This window comes from Protopterus annectens, chromosome 1.part1 (assembly GCF_019279795.1).
Source record: "Protopterus annectens isolate FY-2018-M chromosome 1.part1, PAN1.0, whole genome shotgun sequence".
NCBI classification, from domain to species: domain Eukaryota; kingdom Metazoa; phylum Chordata; order Ceratodontiformes; family Protopteridae; genus Protopterus; species Protopterus annectens.
In genome coordinates, this window is record NC_056726.1 from 772,549,303 (window position 1) to 772,570,315 (window position 21,013).

The window sequence follows — 21,013 nt, forward strand, 5'->3', positions numbered from 1 at the left end:
GCTCTATTCAGTCGCTTACCGCTGCTCAGAGGTGACCTTTGCCTAACATACAAGGCCATGTCAAACCCAGATTTGATGAATATGCTTCACCTCAAAAATCTAGATCCATCAGAGCCACAAGGCGGGAGACTTAAACCTCGACACGGCTATTAATAGGACGTGCTGGAGGGATAGATTCATCACCCAAAGACTCCCTATGCTGTGGAACAAAATCCCGGTACATGTGAGGCAGAGCACCTCGCTGGCCTTGTTCAAGAGAAATCTTGACCAATGGATGGGAGATCGCAGATATACCCCAGGGATTACCTCAGTGTCACTGCTCGACAGAGGCACAGCAAAATAATGGGTATAGTTCCCCATACTAAAGGGGTGGCGTAAGCCACAAAACGATGGGCTAGGCTTGTAAATGCCCTCGGGCAGATAGCCTAGTATGAACCTATGAACCTATAAAAGAGCAAGTAGACTCTAGAGAATGCTTTTAACTGCAACAAAGTCAGTTATATGATACACTCCTTGGCAGGAAATCAGAACAAATAAATGTTTAACAAATGGAGAAAAGTTCCAGTTAATACCTTACACACAGTGAAACTAGCTACAAAAGATTTCCAAACAGTGTGACAGTAAAAACCTTATTTATCAGGCCATGTAAGGCAGATAATTTTAGTGCAACCATTCAGATTAGATTTTAGCAATAAAATACAGTAAAATGTATGCAGCAGGCAATAAAAAGTGCTTTAAATATCTAGAATAAGCAATAACTAGTTTTGTTTGGCATATACTTCTCAGAAGCCCCGGCCAAAAAGGAGGGACTGTGGCTAACCAAGTTTGCGGATGACTGCAAATTAGGTGCTATCATTGAATTCCCTAGTGATGTCAGTGTTCTTCAAAAGGGGCTTACACAGACCAGTGATTGGTGCCAAAGCCATGGTCTTAAACTAAATGCTCATTATTCCATCAGTAAAAACAATGTCCCTGCTGATTATAAAATAAACAATAATACCCTAACTCATTCACTCTAATGGAGCTCAGGACATTTGCACTGTAACTCCCAATGGGTGGAACCTAAGCCTTTTGACAGAATCAAATTATGTCCTCACATTTCAAACAAATGTTCATATCTCTGGAACTATAGCAGTTATGAAAGAAGTATAAATGACAAACTACTTTTACAGTGGTAGTACTTTTTAGGTTCTAGGTTTTAAACTGAATTTTATATGTCACAGAAAACACAGTAACTATTACATTTGTATTGTTTTATAAACAACTTAAAAATCTCTGCAACCTCTCAAGTTACACACATACTGTCAAGCAGCATTTTATTCATCTAGCTGAGAGCTTTTATATGAGGCTAAGGAGTTCTGTCTGTGTTACAGCACCCATGGGACCTGACAACATCCCAGGCTGCATTCTATATGAACTACAGAATGAACTGGCACCCCACCTAAGTACCATGTTCAATCATAGCCTCACCTCAGGCTTTGTGCCCACTGAATGGTGCACAGCAATGGTTATCCCACTCCACAAAGGGGGAGTATCAAAGGAAAAAACTTCAAAGACCAATTCACGTAAGGTTCAAGTATAGCACCCTTTATTAACTTGCAGCAAGGAGTCAAAGCATGCAGGCAGAATGATTTTTCTAAATTACTAGTGAGCAGTATGCTACTTTTATACAGTTCTATGAAATGTTACTATTCTATTGTTGACGTAGTTAGACACAGCTTTCTGTATTACTCTACAGAAAATGTTACTTAGATTTCCTGCTGACATGTTCAGATTTAAAACTCACTATGTGTTTCATAGAAAATGTTACTTAGATTTCCTGCTGACATGACTGGATTATTGTTGATTTGCAAAAACATTTGAGAAAAACAACCTGGCCTTGGGGATTATTTTTAGCCCACCACAATCTTCCAATTCTTCAATTGTGCATTTCTAATATATATGTGTTACATTTTGCCTAGATTCAAGGTACATTTCTAGCTTATGTACAAGTAATGCTGACTATGGTTTATACTTTCAAGCAGCCTTTGTTTTCATTTTCAATAGCTTCAGCGCTGTGTACTTTCTCATGGCATAAGCAGAAAATCCATAACTCTTTGTTAAGTCTCATGGCACTAGTAGAAATTAAACACTTCTTATTATTTTCATGACATTAGCAGAAATCAAATGCTTCTTGTTAATTTCCATGGCATAAGCAGATCATAGCTGCGCATATTTTCATGACATAAACAGGATTGGAATGTCTCTAGTAGCTGTGCAGATTCATGCAGTGTGAACAGAATAAATGTATTAACCCTTTTAAACCTCAAATGCACTAAGCATGCATATTACTAATACATATTTTTCTAACATTTCCCTCCTTTAATACTTTTATTCTACTTTCAAAATAAGCATAAACAGTTTTTTCTTCCCCTAACCTCTTCCTACTCGGGATTTGCAGTTAAGAGAGTCATTCAGTTTAAACTTATGAAAGCATTTTCAATTTTTCAACAATTCTTCAAGTTCAGCACCTTGGTATAAGGTTTCTGAAACTGACATGTCTATAAAGTATTTAATCAGTCTTTTCATGCAGGGGATGCAGCAGCACACACATACCACCAGCAGGATCATTCCTACACAGATGGCAATCAGGATGTTCATTAGGATACTGCCCCACTCCCCTAAACAATCTCTGGAAAGAGTCTCTCAATGGATTTGGTCCTGGCTTGGTCATAGCCGACACTTGCTGAATTACCTCAAGGTGATTGTCTATCTTGTGTTTGTGGTCAGGAATATACGAACAGCACTCCTCCTGGATTAAATGAAGTTGAGAGCCATGCGGTTTTGAAGAACTACAGTTCTCATGGCAGTCAGTTCATCAGTCACCAGTTCTAGGGTAGAAAAGGTTGTATTGCTCAGTAATTCGAGAAGTTTAGACAATTTTCTCAGTTCCCAGATTGATTTTGTTGCTCCATATGCTGGCAGTACACCTGCCCATGAGATGATGGTATCACCCAAGTCCATATGCGACAGTCCATTTTTCCCTAGGCCCACAGCATGATGTGTTTTCCAGCCTGAATTGATTTGCCCCACTGGATTGACAGGTTCTTGAGTTCTTGTTGAACATTTCGAATTTTCCCCTGAGGTAAAACTGCTGTGTGTTGTATGGCCAGAACCAGGTACCCCAAATAACAACTGCCAGAACAATTCTCAGGTAACCACTTGTATGCTTTCCTACCACATACAAAATAACAGTCTTCTACTTTGGTAGTAACTTTACTATGTCCTGGCATTGGATGAAACATTTTTTTGTCAACTATAATCAGTTGTTTATAAAGATCAGCATTATGTTATACTTCATCAGTTGTCCTATGCATCAGTTCAAAAAATGAATCATAGCTTGTGTTGCAATAGAAACCTGTGTTATCAGTTTTATTGTAGCATCTATAGGGAAGTCACATTGCAATTGCTCCAACCCACCTGAACTGTATCATTTTTGTAAAAACACACAGTCCCCTTCTGTCGAACAGACAAGTGCAATGCTACTTAATCTTGTGATGTAACATCTGATGTATCATAGACTAAATTTTCCCAGGTCTTGTTGGCTCCTAGAGGGACTGAAGTTAACAATAACCCCCCCTATGCTGTTGGCAAAACTGTGCAAATCCAGCAATTTGAAACATTGAAGGTCTCAGCATACACATATTTGATTGCCTGGTAAGTGTTGAAGTTTGGGTGCCACTCTATGTGCAACTCTCCACGTTTATTCAGTTCAGTTTGTGTGGCTGGGAAAAGGATTGGCCACAACAAAAAGATTATTGTCACTAGTACAGTCAACAGGATGATTATGCAATACTTTTGAGGAAACTGTTGTTCTGCATTCCTGTTTTCTCCGACTCTTCCGAATAGGTACATCTGGATCTTACTGGATCTTGTCATCTTTATTTCAGACATGCATTCTTACTCTCTGCCCTAATAGGACCTTCAGCACCGATGGCTTCTTCACTGGGGTTGAGATGGATCAGTCCTTTTGATCTGACCCCCCTTTGTAGCCAGACTTTGTGCTGAGGGCCCCGATGGAGAGGTAAGATTTTTGTCCAGTTCAAAGTTCTTAACTAGTTTGCAGGGCGTCAGGTGGATCCACGAAGCTCGCTCTGCTCTCTTGACTGCAGTGGGTGTCGAAAGAAGCACCTGGTATGGACCTTCCCACCTTGGTGATGACCAGTTTTTCTTCTTTATATTCTTCACCCACACCCACTCCCCGAGGATCACTGCCACTTCCGATGTAGTGTATAATCGGCTTCCTGGTCTGCAGACATAAGAAGTTTCCACTGGGGTGTATAATAAGCCCTTCCAAATAGTTTCTCAAAAGGAGTCAATCCTTTTGCAGTCAGAACAGTTCTCATGCTCAACAGTGCCAGGGGCAAACAATACAACCAATTCTTCCCTGTCTCAGCTATTAACTTTCTTAATTTATTCTTAAATATACCATTATGCCTCTCAACTAGCCCTGCAGATTGTGGATGGTATGCACAATGATTTTTTAAAGAAATACCAAAATGCTTACTTAACTGCTGTATGGTTTGGTTTACAAAGTGTGTACCATTGTCACTGTAGATCCTTTCCAGAATGCCGAATCTAGGGATGATTTCTTTGACAAGTACTTTTGCTACCGTGGCTGCATCTGGATTTTTTGTTGGAAAGGCTTTCACCCATCTGGAAAACATATCTACAATGACAAGACAATACTTCTTATTTTCACATTTGTTCAATTCTATGACATCCATGCAGATAATGTGAAATGGATATGGTGGTGTAGGGAAACTCCCTTGCTTGGGCTTTAATGCCCCTTGTGCATGAAGTTTTTTACAAATTTGGCACATCAAACAAAATCTTTTAGAGTAGTTTGTAAATCCGTACATTGTGAACACCTGGTTCACCAGCTGTACCGTCCCCCCTGTTGAGACATGGCACTGCCCATGGCTCAACAAAGCTGCATATCTAAACAAATTAGATGGTAGTATCGGTTTCCCTTCTTTAGAGATGTACAGCCCCTTTTCGAGAATTGCTCCTCATTTTACCCATCTTTGTTTTTCAGCTTGCGTAGTGAGTGTCTGCATTATTTTTAACATTTCTAAGTCTGAATCTCAGAGGGTTGTAGTTCCTCATTTAAAAGAAATACTTCTGAAGCTGCTTGTTTTGCAGCTGTATCAGCTCTTGCATTACCTTTTGAAATCCTATCTTATTGCTTGGTGTGAGCTATGCATTTACAAATAGCTACTTTCTGAGGTAACTGAATAGATTCTAAAAGATCTAAAATAAACTGTGCATGATTGATAGGTTTGCCAGTAGATGTTATCATTCCTCGGTTTTTCCACTGTTATGCAAAAACATGTACAGTAGAAAAAGCATACTGGCTGTCAATAAAAATATTTACACATTTACCCTTTGCTAAGGTACATGCCCGTGTCAAGGCAATCAATTCTGCTCACTGTGCAGATAAGTTGTGTGGTAAAGGTTTTCCTTCTATAATCTCATTGTCAGAAACTACTGCATATCCTACTAGGTTCTGTCCTGCAGGAACCCTTTTGCACGAACCATCCACGTAGTATGTCACCTCGGCATCATCCAAGGGGACATCCGTGAGAGCTTTTATAGGTAGTGTCATTTGCTCAATTACCTGCAGGCAGCATTGTTGTGTGCCATCTGCAGGGGTTGGGAGCAGAGTAGAAGGGTTCAAAGTCGTGCATCGCTCAATTGTCATGTGAGATTGGCTCAATAATATAGTCATACAGGAAAGATGCCTAGCAGGGGAAAGATATGCCACCTTTTCTTGTAGTAAAATAATTGTGACTGCATGAGGCACTCTCAAAGTGAGAGGGTAGAATAAGACTACTGAGGCTGAAGCCTGTACTGCCATTGCAGCTGCAACTACTGCTTGTACACAGTGGGGTAAGGACTGTGCCACTGGGTCTAGTTGTGATGAATAGTAAGCAATGGGGCATTGCTTGTCCCCATGCTGTTAACACTGATGTCATATAACCTTGCTTACAATCTACAGTTTGGAAAAAACGTTTATGATAGTTTGGTAATCCTAGAACTAATGAGGACGCTATTAACTGTTTCAGTTTGCGGAAAGCAGATTCTGCCTCTGGTGTCCATTGTAACAAATCATGTGCTGCCATAGGCTTTTTATATATCACGTCAGTCAGAGGTGCAGATTCCAAAGCATAGTTTGGAATCCAGCTCCTGCAAAAATTAGTTGTACCCAGGAAGGACATCATTTCCTTCTTGGTAGTGGGTTTTGGTGCTTGCAAAATTGATACTTTTCTGTCCTCATCTAGTGTTCTACCTTCTTTGGATATTACATATCCTAGGTATTTGACTTGTTTTTTCCAAAGCTGCAGTTTATTTTTATTTTCCTTATGTCCTTCAGTGGCTAAAAATCGTAATAACGCTCTGGTATCTTCTCTACAATCTTGCTGGGTGGGGGATGCCAGCAAGATGTCATCAACATAAAGTAAAATCTGACTTCCTCTTGGTGGGCTAAATCCCGCCAAGTTGCTTGCCATTTCTTGTGAGAATATTGTTGGACTTTTACAATACCCCTGTGGTAGTGGCATATATGTATACCTTTTCCCCTGAAATGTGAATGCAAACCAATACTGACTGTCAGGGTGTATCAGTATCGAAAAGAATGCATTGCTAATGTCTACCACAGAAAAATACTTCTGTTGAGGTTTTAAATCATTCAACAGGGTGTGTGGGTCTAGCACCGTAGGTGCCCTTGGTATTACTGCATCATTTACAGCTTGTAAATCTTGGACCATACACCATTCTCCATTTGCCTTTTTAACCGGAAATAAGGGTGTGTTACATGGTGAATCGGGCGATTCTACTAGTATCCCTCCTTTAAGTAAGGCTACTATAATAGGCTTTATCCCTGCCTCTGCATCTTTTCTTAAGGGATACTGTCTTTTTTGTGGTCTGAATGCTGACTTTAGCATGATAGTTACTGGTCCCGCTGTACGAATAAGTCCTACATCTGACTTTCCTGTTGACCAGAGAGTCTCTGGTATATTTTGTAAGGCATTCTCTTCCTCCTTTAATAGGAGTGCTAATCAGCTGTCCTTGCTTGACTGCAAGTGTACAGCTGGGTGGGTCTGAGTTATCCAATTCAACTTCTGTATTTGTATTCCCTGTTCTGACAGTTCTAATTCTGTCTCTTTCTCCCATCTCGTGACTTTTTCTCCTAGGTCTGCCCATTCTATGTTTTTGTTCTTAGTTAAGCTAACATGTGGTAATCGATTAGATTTATAAAGTGTAAAGAACTCCTGGGGCAATGAACAGCTGGCTACACTGTTCCCTTCTGTGTCCCAGTACAGGTTACGTAATATCAATCTGTTTGCATGATTTTTAAACAATTCATATTCCTTGTCAGGTCCTGGTGTGTTATAATAATACAGGGTACAGTGCAACAGGTGTTGCTTATTAATGTCAATGGAGGGGAACTTGCTGATGGCTACATTCATTAATTCTTCGGTCACAGTCCCTGGACCAGTCATAACCAAGTCCTGGCTGTACCAATAAAACATTTCGCCCTCCGATTGCATTGCAAAGGTATCAATTTGTCGCTGTGCTTCCATACCCGGCATGGTTGGGACTACTGCTATACCACATAGTTGCATGAGGTCTCTGTCCAAGAGGTTTACTGGGCATTTTGCAGAAACAACAATTTTGCTTTTCTGAGTCAATCCTGAAACTGGATCAGTTATTGCAATATTATGGGAGAGGGGCTCCCGATACAGCTGTCCATTAGCTGCTTTTACCAGTATGTAATCAGGTGACTCTGTGTTTTCTGGCAGTTTGGAGGGATGTATCAGGGTTTGTGATGCCCCTGAGTCACACAAGAATTTGACTTCCCTCTCTTCTACCAAGAGTGTAACTTCTGTTTTCGTGTCTGCTAAATAGAGCTCCAAGCTCAATAAAGCTAGGTCTAATATTTCATTTTCTTCACTGTCACTAACTTCTTGCACTTCCTCTATTTCTTCTGTCACATCCTCTACTTCCTCTATCACATCCTCATGTGTCCTTTCTTTGCTAGCCACTTCTAGTGATTCCTGACTACCATATAGTCAGTCCTCATCCTCCTTGTCTTCCGTGGTTGCCTTCTTATTTTTCCTGCAATCCTTTGCCAAGTGTCCCTTTTTACCGCATTTGAAACATTCAACCCTTTTCTTTCGCCCTTCAAAGTCCTCTGATCGCTGATCAGATTGTTGGTTTCCCTGTGTGTTTTTCTTGCCGTTTTCCCCAGACTGTACTACATAAACTTCTGCTCCATCTTCTACAGAAAATACTTGAGCTTTCTTTTTCTTTTTGCTATTAAAATGCCTTTTGGCATGCCTAGCATATTCAAGTAATGACTGTAACCTGCTTGTACGATGGTCTACCATGTGTTTTGTAATAAAACTGCTTATAGGTGTAATACTGCCCTTTAAAAATGCATTCTTTAACCTCTGTTCATATGGGGAATCTTGTGTTTGATCTTCAGGAACCTGCATTCCACAGTGGTTATTAAAACATTCTAATAGTCTGGCATAATACCAGTCAATAGTTTCACCTTCTTGTTGGATGCATTAATTAATGCAAGTCCAGTCTGCCCTAGGCTTCCATTTTTCAGAGATGCGGTCTGTAAGACCTTTTACTCTGTTGTCTAATTCTGCGCTGCTATGTGGGAGGGGTCTTTGTGCAGCGTCACAGGGATTCCAGTTGCCACTAATCATGTGCCAATCTGGCCCCACAATTTGTCTAACTACTTTTTCTACCTCTTCTCCATTTAAGTTATAACTCAACCTCATTCCTTGTAAATCTTCTGAGAATTTTCTAAAATTAACTTTTGGATGGGGAATTCCCGCAGTGGCTTTCCGGATATCTTCCGGAGTCCAGGGTCTATACACTAAAATAGTTGGGTCCTGATTATCTGGTCCTGCCTGAGGATTAGGTTCTATAAGTGGGCATATTTCTTCTTCACTCATTGATCATGAATTTTTAACCATTTGATATAACTCAATGCCTTCATTTGAGTTACCTGCCCTTGTTCAAGACCTGGTCCTGATGGGATCTCTAATAAATGGTTTTACTTTTACAATGTCTCTATTTTCAGTGACAGCAGGATATCATGGGGGTGGACTAACCTGTTCACTTGCTTCATATTCTGGTAAGGGAAGCAGAGGGGCTAATGCTTTTACTAAGTTATTGTCCTCCTTATCTAAAAACATTGTTTTTGAATTGTTGTTCTTTTGTTCCCTACGGTTTACTTCCTCAATCCACCTGTGTGCCTGAGGAATTCCTAATTTGCGTTGCTTTTTTACCCGACCTTTGGAATCGGTTTTGAGCTGTTTGACAAGTTTGATAAGCGAAGATTTTTCTAATTTTCCATCAAATTCATATTTATTAACCCATTTTGAACAATATTTAATATTGTTGGCACGCTGCGACTGCATGCATTTTGTGTCTTCTGTTAACGGCGGATTTTGGGGTCTTTTTGTGCAATTATTACCTATTTTGTTCTACCCTTTTGATCGTTACGTAATCTCTCTTATTTTTAACGTGGTACCATGGATTTTGTTATAGTCTCTTCAGAATGACTGCCTACTTATTCTGTTTCTCCTGATCTATGACAAGACAGTAATCTTTTCTGTCCCTGACTTGTAAGCAAAAATACAGTCTTGACAAAAACAATACAAATCTGGTCCCTGATCTAAAAAAGAAAACAGAGAAAAGTAGACTCACCTTACCTGAGCCTACGTGATTGATCACCTGATTCGCAGAGACCCGTCTTTCAGTCGCAGATCAGAAAGTGGCTGGCCTCTTTTGTACGACAATTCAGTTGGAGGGCTTTTCAAATAAGAAGAACCGATTTGGTTTCTTCCCCGTATGGTTTCAACCACCTGGCCCGTCTGATCTGAGGTGAGGAGAGGGTTCCGGCTCGAGGGACGAATCTGTCAAAGGAAAAAACTTCAAAGACCAATTCACGCAAGGTTCAAGTATGGCACCCTTTATTAACTTTCAGCAAGGAGACAAAGCATGCAGGCAGAATGATTTGTCTAAATTACTAGTGAGCAGTATGCTACTTTTATACAGTTCTATGAAATGTTACTATTCTATTGTTGACGTAGTTAGAAACAGCTTTCTGTATTACTCTACAGAAAATGTTACTTAGATTTCCTGCTGACATGTTCAGATTTAAAACTCACTATGTATTACATAGAAAATGTTACTTAGATTTCCTGCTGACATGACTGGATTATTGTTGATTTACAAAAATATTTGAGAAAAACAACCTGGCCTTGGGGATTATTTTTAGCCCACCACAATATTTCAATTCTTCAACTGTGCAGTTCTAATATATATGTGTTACATTTTGCCTAGATTCAAGGTACATTTCTAGCTTAGGTACAAGTAATGCTGACTACGGTTTATACTTTCAAGCAGCCTTTGTTTTCATTATCAATAGCTTCAGCGCTGTGTACTTTCTCATGGCATAATCAGAAAATCAATAACTCTTTGTTAAGTCTCATGACACTAGTAGAAATGAAACACCTATTATTATTTTCATGACATTAGCAGAAATCAAATGCTTCTTGTTAATTTCCATGGCATAAGCAGATCATAGCTGCACATATTTTCATGACATAAACAGGATTGGAATGTCTCTGGTAGCTGTGCAGATTCATGCAGTGTGAACAGAATAAATGTATTAACCCTTTTAAACCTCGAATGCACTAAGCATGCATATTACTAATACATATTTTTCTAACAGGGAGCCACCACAGACCCCAGGAACTACCACCCCATTAGCCTGATGAGCCTGGTCTGCAAGGCTATGGAGCATATCATCATGGAACTTATAAACAATGACATTGACAATCTCCAAACTCTGGACCCTACTCAGTTCGGGTTTGTAAAAGGCAGATCATATCTCCTAAACCTGATAGACTTCTTTGAAGCAGTCACCAAAGCTGTAGATGAGGGTAAGGTGGTTCACACAGCCTATCTAGATCTTGCCAAGGCTTTCAACACCATCCCTCACTCTGGAATTATAGACAAACTCACTAAACTATGTATAAATCCCTATGTCACAAGATGGGTTGCCAACTGGCTCACTGACACAACCCACACTGTGAAAGTAGCAGACTCTAAATCCAGCTTCAGACCAGTGACAAGTGGAGTACCACAGGGTTCAGTCCTAGGTCCTCTCCTGTTTGGTATCTACTTCTCTGAAGTACAGGCTAACAAAGAAGGTCTTTGGCTAACAAAGTTCACAGACGACTGCAAACTAGGGGCCATAATCAAAACTCCTAAAGATGTGGACATCCTACAAAAGGGCCTCACTGAGACAGATGCCTGGTGTCAAAGCCATGGCCTCAAGCTCAATGCCAAAAAGTGTATTGTCATCCCTTTTGGCAAAAACTCTGTACCCATGAGCTACCACATAGGTGGTAGTCTACTTAACACCGAAAGTGTGATAAAAGACCTTGGGATACAGGTGGATAGTGGTCTCTCCTTTGATAATCACATTGCCACAGTAGTCAGGAAATTCTTCTACGTGGCACACGTCATCACAAAAGGTTTCTCATCCAGGAAAAGAGAGGTCATTGTTCCCCTCTACTCATCACTCATTAGACCCATTATAGAGTACAATGCCCCCTTTGGTATTTACCTCACAAGACATCTACAACAACTGGAAAGGCCACAGAAATACCTCACAAAGAGGATTACCAGCCTCAAACAGATGCCCTACACAGACTGTCTCAAAAAAATCCAGCTTCACTCTGTCACATATCGCCTACTCAGAGGCGATCTCTGCCTAACATACAAAGCTATGTCAAACCCAGAGCTGTTGGACATGCTCCATGTAAAGAAATCCCAATCCCTCCAAGCTACACACTCTAGGGACTTAAACCTTGTCACCACAATAAACAGAACATGCTGGAGGGATAGATTCCTGTCCCAGAGACTTCCCATACTCTGGAACAAACTACCTATCCATATCAAACAAAGCTCCTTATTAGCACTCTTCAAGAAAAATCTTGATGATTGGATGGGAGATAGGAAATTCCCCACTTCTGTGGCTCTGCTTGACAGGGGCACAGGAAAATAATTTTCTTGGGTGGCAAAAGCCAGGGTACCATTTGGCTAGGCTTATATAGGCCCTAGGGCCAATAGCCTAGTACCTACCTATGAACCTATGACTAGACTAGTTACATGAAAGGCGGAAAGCAAGCACAAAACGCTGGCTTTTAAACCAGAAAGTTGAAAGAGATGGAAAAGCTGCCCAAACGGCCAATAAGCTACAATTTGGTAGATAGGCTAACTAGTGCTTACCACTCCCACTGTTAAGCTAGAAGGCTTCCTTCCAACACAGAAAGGCTTAGGGGGCTCAGAAGCTTACCAACAGTCCTGGATACAGTAAAGCTGTATCTGGACTAGACTAGTTACAGGAAAGGTGGGAAACAAGCGCAAATGCTGGCTTTTAAACTAGAAAGTTGACAGAGATGGAAAAACTGCCCAAACGGCCAATAAACTACAATTTCTGTGCCAGAAACAACTCCTCTTGTGATCGATAGGCTACCTAGTGCTTACCACTCTCACTGATAAGCTAGAAGGCTTCCCTGCAACACAGAAAGGGATTGGGTGCTCAGAAGCTTACCAACAGCCCCGGATACAGCAAATCTGTATCTGGACAAGACTAGTTATAGGAAAGACAGGAAACATGCTTAGAAATTTTTTTCCAGAAAGCAGCTAAAACAGCACTAAAATCAATTCAAGTGTAGTGCAAGCTAGCACACTTGAGTGTGTAACAGTATTAAAGCAAATACAGTTTAAATAAATACAATTTATTCAAAATGTATTCTGAACTAAACTCAATTGTTGTTTTATTCAACTCTGAACAGTTAAAAAAGTGCCAAAAATATACTTATCAGCTGACAAGCACACTCAGTCAGAACACAAGGAGATTTTTTTTATTAGTAAAGTGCAAAGTAAGGAAGGCGGAGCAGAAGATAATTCAAGGTTAAGAACCTAGGTAGGTTGGTCTTCTCAAATCTTCTCTCTGTATCAGGTAGAATGAACACCAAACTGGGAGGAGTGTCCCAGATCAAATTTACAGTAGGGGCGGGCAACTGCAAAGCCACCAACTATGACAACACCTCCCCTTCACTAGCATATATTATTTTTACTTCTGCTCTTGGCTTGTCTGTTAATTCTTTCCTCATCTCCTAAAGTGATAGCAATTCCTTATACAAGTCATCAGTTGTACAAGGTTGACCCCTTACTAGGATAGCTCCTTTAGTCAGAATCGCAGTCCTTCCAATACTGTTCCTCAGAAGGCTGGGTTATTCATCTCAGGCCTTTACTGTCCACTGTATAGTCTCTAAGCACCTGGTTTTATAGCTATATTAATCTAAATCTTATTTTTCTCTTACTTTTCCTTTATTTTCCCCCGGTCAACTCTAGAATTAGGTGAATTATCTTGTAAAAAATCTTGAATTTCATTTCTGTAAGCTCTGCATTCCCAAATCTTTTGAATGATCTTTTTCCCTATTGGTGTCATAGTAGTAGAGAACATAGTTCTTTCTGGACCATCCAAATATTCTCTGTCCTTGTTCAAGTTTTTCTCTTCTCTCTGTCTGCAGTTCTTTGTAGGGGTCCCATTTCCCTCCCATGTATGTTAATGCTACTTGTAATTCTTGAGGAAATAGAGACCTATAAGTAGATCAGTTGTCTAGTACCTGCGTAACTGGACACTGTCTTAACTTGAGTGCTTTCATCCTATATTAGGGCAGTGGGCGTTACTGAAGGAGTGTAGCTGGATGTTGGAGGGCAACTTTATTCTCTACACTGGGAATTAGATTTAAGGGCAGTTTCTGCAAGCTTGTCTCATTCTGGTTTGGGTAGCTGATATCCCCATAGAGACGCTATTTACCATACTCCTTTTATTCCTTCTAGGAGGGCCTTCCTGGCTTCTTCCTCATCGCCCTTAACTTTCTGACCTAGTTGTGATCTTAGTTTGATGGCTTCCTATAAGGCTGCTTTTAGTGATGCTGTTTCATGGTTCTTGAATTTCACTTCTTTTTCTAGATATACTGTTCCTTTAGCTCTCTTGTTTTTTTCTTCTAAATGTTTGGATACATATTTCTTTATAGTGCTGTTTCCTCTCTTTAATTTCATTTTGTGAAGTTTTCATTTGTTCTGCTGTTTCTTTTACTTGCCTGTTTTGATTCCTACTTTGTAGGCGAGGACATCTCATTGACAAGACTTCTATAGTCATATGTTGATGTAATGTGCAAATGAACGCCAGTTGGAGAAGGGCTGGAATAATTTTTCTAATGAATTCCTTTTTATTTTGTCTTGGCCTTCCGCATTCTATGAACTCATAAATTAATGATGGCAGTTTGTAAATAGGGCTTTTCTTCTTCAAGCTTTCTAGTATATCTCTGTCTTTTGTTCTTCCAGACATGCCCATTTATGTATAACATTTAGTAAGAATTGTGGGTCCCCTTCTTCTAAATTACTATCCCTTTCATCTTCTCCTGTTTGCATTATTGTCTATTGACTTAATGCAGAAAACTCAAATTTAGGAAAACTAGGGGATAATACTGAAACTGGGATTCTCCTTTTTGGGGGTGATTTCTTAAGTTTTGAAATGTAAACAAATGCCAGACTCTTCTTGAGACACTTTGTCTTTAAATGGTTTAGTAAGCTTTAAATACCTATTTCTAGGCCTAGCTACTGGCATTTCCTGTGGCCTAGTGTTTTGCTCTAATTTGCTCTTTTCATTTGTTTTCCCAGAAGCAGGGATTCTAGCTGTGTTCTAATGGAACACACCACTTTGCACCAAGTTGAAGTACTCTGGTTCGGTAAGTTTGTAATCTCAGAACATGGGTAAAGTAAGTTAATTATCTGTGAGCATGAGAGCCTCTAATGCTAAAGAGAATGATGCCTTACTCTCACAAAAGTCACACCTCTGACAACAGAAGGTGGGCATCTTCTTCCTAAAAGAAAATGCTTTTGTTTTTGTTTCTTCCCTGCAAATGTCTGGTGTCTTTGTGTAGCAAACAAAATAGTTGGAAATAAAGCCCGATAGGGCCTCAGCCAAATATCCAAATCAACATGGTGTTCAAAGGAACATTATTTTCAAAGTTTTTGCTTTGTCATGCTCTGGTTTATCAGTCTCTCTCATGGCTGTAAATATTTTTCTATATTTTTTATATTCTTTTTACCTCCATGCCTGCATACTGTTAAGCCTTCCCTTATTAGACTTGAGACATTCATAGTTTCATAGTTATTTTTGCTGCAGAGGCCAATTAGGCCATTAAAAGTGCAGACTACTTAATACCATAGACATAAATGATTCCCAAGTGACCATCAGCCAAGTAAACATGGAGGTGGTTTGTGCGCTCACCAGCATCCGTGCAGCGGGCATTTTTGCTACATCTTCAACTCATTCCCGTGCTAGAAGATGTATGAATTTCTTAACTGTGGAAGCCAGTATACTTTCTTCATGTGAGTGCATAGTTCACCACACCTGCAATAAAGGCTACTGAGTTCACCTGTTGGTGAGCTAAATACATGCCACTGGGTCACTATATGCTTTGTTACTGCTTTCTCCAAGGAAATTTTGATGCTTTATGACCCATACTACCTATTTCACCCTGAAAATAGAATGCCACCTTCTCCTTACCAGCTCTGATAGGTGCACAAGCCGGTAAATGAACTCAGGATGCCTAGGTCTAGTTCGGCTTTAATCCCTCTATGGGAAAATTAAATGTCCAGCACAGTGTAATTGTAGATCAGATAAGGTGGTCTACCTGGCAAGTTGTAAGCAAGGTCTATCTTTTTATATTGGTAAGACCGAAAGGTCACTCAAGGATAGAATTTAGGAGCCCTTGAGGGAAATTAAGAAATGGATAATATGAATGCTTTGTGGAGGCATATACAGGCTAATGAAGGACATGAATTTATCTTTTTTATTACTTTCATGATGCACTTGGATGGAAGAGGTGGGCCATGGAAAATGCGACTTGAGTGTAAAGAAGCCAAGTGGCAGAATAAGACCAATGCCACCAGCCCTAATGGTCTGAATGATTCCATTTCCATCTCTTCTTTCATAAAATTAAGGGCATTAACTTATTAGGTTTATAAATTGTGCATAATTATTATCATTCTTATTCTCTTATTTCATTATTATTTTTTCTGTTTGCATGGATGGTTATTGAAGTGTATTTTTACATTGATTTATTGAGCTTACTATATGTCTATAAGGGTACAATCATAATGCTTTTTAAGTGTCCTGTAGCTTTAAATGACGGAGTGTATTCATTCAGGAAGTGATACATTGTAAGCTCATGGGCTTTTTTGTTTTTAAACAGTTTGTGTGATGGTTACTGTTACTCTGATGAAGTCTGTTTATGTTTAGTAGATGAAAGCACTTAGTGTAACAGTTTTATTTTTTTGTATATTAAAGTTCTTTTTAGTTGCATCGCAACTCATTGTAATTATTTTTTCTGTATGGCCATTTATTTCTCTAATAGAGTAATTTTATGCTGCTAGTTCCCGTGCATCCGCAATTATGGTTACAATCTCTCAATCACAACCCACCCTACTAACTCAAAAAACTAAATTTCATTGCACTAATTGTGCTTTCTCCATCCTAGCACCAAACTATAGGACTCAATTCCTCTTTCAATCAGAGGTGTCCAAAAATATTTGAATTTCAGACAACAGCTCAAGCAACACCTCTCCATCTAAACAAATGTAGCTTCACTCATAAAGGTCACATTACATGAACTATGCAGCTGTCTCATACCCCTTTATCCCTGTTTCATCCTTCCTTGTCTTGTCATCCCATCACTTACTGCCTCTCATTCATTCTACCTCCCTCTTCTCTTTGCATCTCTCACATTTCCTCTCCTTTCTACTCTTCTTTCCCCTGTATGCCTTTCTCACTATTTCTCTGTCTTCTCCCATGACATCCTTTCCTGCAACTATTCTCACTTGCCTCTTCTAATGTTTTCATACCTCTGTATATAATGATATGCTGCTATGCTTGTAGCATAAGCCATCTCAGTCATTATGGCTACATTGTATCCAAAAGGTTCTGCTAAGCATAATTCCATTTTCCCTCCAAGTTTTGACATTGTAAAGTGCTTCTTAAACTAAATGTTGTAGCATGGTCTTGCATCTGTAAATAAGTATATGTTTTTGGCATATCCTTGTATCTGTAAATATGCTTTGTTCATTTCTTATGTGATCCTCTTCACCAGGGATGTGCCTGTAAATGGTCCATTGATTGGTCATTAACTGTATTTGTTTGAAGGGGAGGAAGTTGTGCTGAAATGTATTGCCAAGCAATACTCTGCATTACACTTGGAGATCTGGATTCATAAAATACAATTATCTGGTGAAACATCTATGTCTAAAAAGTTATGCAGTAGCTTCTTTGGAGTTTTAATTAAAAAACACTCCAGACCAATGATAATTGCATACCTTAATAATAAGAAAAATTGTCTCATTTATTATTATGTAGTTTAATAAGGAATAAAAGACATTGGTTGAAATACTAGAGCACACTCAAATAAGCATGTAATGTGACTTTCTGAGGGGGACTACCAACCTTAAATTAATTAAATAAATAAATAAATACAACACGTGTAGCACTGGGGTTTGCTATACTCCATATCACTGTGACATGCAACAAAATTCTGTGATTCTTGATGTTATACTGAAAAAAAAAACACTCTTCTTGGTTTTACATCATTTATACTGCTGGAGGGCTTGCAGCACCTCTGTCTGTTTTTCTTTCCTGATCGTCACATGGTTGGACATTGTATCTAGTTGTTGCACCTCTGTCAGATCTGCAGATGTATAGGTAACATGTTTCTACTATGAAACTCAAAATACCCGCACTAACACTACAAATGCTGCATCACACAACCCATTCAAACCTGATGTTAAGAAAAAAAAACAAATGAAACATTTTTTTCAAACATTTGATCTGATGTTGTCAGTTTTCATTCTGTCCTCAACTGTTGGTTTCAGATCCGATCCTTGAATCCAACTCAGCCATTACTATAGTTCATGGCCAACAAAAAACTCTTGAGTCTCTCCCTTACTGATAATACACCAACCGTAAACATATCTCAGCTCTCGTATGATACTTTTGTAAATAGACATGGTTAGCCTGAGCTCTTGAGATGTCCTTCTATTCATACACTGCAGTATTCATAACATGAGGGAGTCTGCCTCTGGCTTACTCGTACATCTGGCCAATATACAAAAGTCTATTGCTACTGTGAGGTATGTGTGATGTTGCACAAAATCCAAAATGTACATTGATCATAAAGTGACGTCGGGTATAAAATGGATGTTGGCATGTACCAGCTCTCAGAACATTTCTGCCGCCTATCCGATTGTCTGCTCCAGTTGTTGCTTGTCAGACAAGTTGTGAACCTTGGTTCAGATAAGTACACTGCTGGGGTTTCTTCATTACAATCTTTGGCTTCTGTGTATTGTTTTGATTATATGTCAGCTAGAAAGAGCAAGTATCAGTGTGGAAGGCAGATTCCACATAAGGACTCTCACGGCCTTTGTTTATTTTGCCCATGCCTGGATCATGACCATGCTACCTGTGCTATTTGTAAGGCCTTGCAACCAAGAGCCTATGTAGTTGCTTAGCTTCTCTCCACTTATACCTCAAAAACCAGCACCTTAAGTGTCTTGTGCATGTCATGGAAGCTGCGTTGGGCCCCTCAGTCGAGCTGCTAGCTAAGAGGCCTTAGGCCTGATTTACCCTCTGTTCCCTCTTTTCCAGACATCTCTCCCAAGGCCGATGTTGGCCTGGAGACCATTTCAGAGTTGGTAGATACCCCTTTGATGGGTAACAATGTGGAGTCTGTGAAGGACTCTACCAGCATGTCCTGAAGGGAAATGCAGGCATCTCATTTGGGAGTAGGAGGGTAACCATGGCTCATTGTGACTAAGGGCCCGCATGGTATTACCCAGATCATAGTGTGAGAGGATGTTCCTACCATCATTGTGGAGTGTAGGCTAATATCTGTCCCATTCACTTTCCACCACATGGAGGCCCCCAAAAAGAAATAAAATTAAGACAAAGCATGTTTCCCTAGCCCCTCAAGAACAGCCTTCAGATTGGTAGGCCTACTCCCAAGCCCTGTTCAACACCTTTATGGCTTTGAGGCAGTCCTTGTCTCTCTCTCTCTCTCTCTCTCTCCTTTCTCCTTTCATTCCTTCCTCTACTCCTCAAAAGATGACTTCTGAGGAGTGTTTCTTAGAGGATGAGGAATCCTCAGGGGATGAATCTTTGGCTTATTCAGTCCAAATCTCTTCCCCTTTGGGTTATACCTCCCCAGAAGAGGAATCTAATGGCACTGATTCCCCAGGGGAGGATATGTCATTTGGGGAAACAATTCTTAAGATGATAGAGTTTTTCAAGTGGGATTGTTGTCAGGAGTCAGACATCCAAAAAAGGTACTCTGACCTGCTAAAGATAGACTCTCCTTCCCCATCTGCCATACCTCCTGTTCTGCCAGCATTCCTAGATGCCTTTGCTGCTACTTCCAAGTGCCCAGATTCTCAACCTCTAGCACCCAAAAGGCCAGATAGATTTTATAAATTGCTGGAGGACTCCACATTTCTATTCAAATGTCCCTCTACAGACCCTGCTACTATTTCAGTTTCTGCAGGCAAAGCATCCAAGATGCTACCTTCCACGTCCTTGCTCCCCACAAATAAGAAGACCAGGGTCAGGGAAAGAATAGGAAAAAAGGTGTATACTTCAGCTACTCTGACCTTCAGGGCAATTAACTATCAGACCCATGTGGGCAAGTATTCTTTGGCTCTTCTTTTGGACACTGGCAAACTATTATCTAAGTTTCCTGACTCTCCCAGAAAGGCTAAGCTTTCCTCCATCCTTAACTTCTCAGCTTAGGTTACACAGCATTCCATAAAGTTTACCTATGATGCTGTGGAGGCATCAGCTAGAGCAGCTGCATCTGGATCAGTCCTGAGGAGGTATTCTTGGCTCAGGCTCCAACTTTTGCCTGATGACATTAAGGCAAAAATCACAGATGCCTCCCTGGACAACAATACCTTGTTTGGTTTCTCAGCTACAGAGCTTTTCAAATCACTTCAGGAGAACGGAAAAGAGATGCAAGACCTGAAACATATTTTTGTCTCTCCAGTGCCCAGGTTCCACAGAAACTACCCTACCAAGACCACCTTTGTTAGAAAGTCTGTTAGGCACCAAGCTTCCAAAAGTAGGAGAGATTCCAGGAACCAATTTTCCTTTAAATCTACCTCTTCTACTCCCACACAGAAACATCCCTTTTATGCAAAGCCAGGTAGTCTATGACTAACTGCCTCCCAAGCCATCAACACCTCTGTCCCTTTGCCTCTCTCCTTCTCTCCCTGCTTGGAAGCAGATAACTCAGGACTCTTGGGTCCTATCCGTCATCCTGCACGGACACTTTATGGTATGGAAGACTCCTCCCCCATTCAGGGGTATTCCACAATATCCAAAATAACAACTAGAACTCTTTCCACAAATCATTTCCAACTGCCTTTCTCAGGACACTATTCAGGTAGTACTGCCCTCCCAAGTAGGAAAATGGTTCTACTCCAGGATGTTCCTGGTACCCAGGAAGGGTGGTCCTTGGAGACCCATTCTAGACCTTTCCCATCTAAATACCTTTCCTGAAAGTCCCACCTTTCATATGTTAACCTTACCTACCCTTCTTCCTCTTATCCTTCCTCAGGCCTTCATGGTATCACTGGACATCATGGATGCCTATCTTCATATTCCCATTCATCTGCGGTTCCTGAAGTTTCTTTGCTTTGCTTTTGCTTCATCACATTTTCAATTCTGTGCCTTGCCCCTTGGATTGTCTATGGCCCTGAGGGTGTTCACAAGATGCTTAGTTCCTGTAATAGCCTTCTGCATGCTACAGGGCAT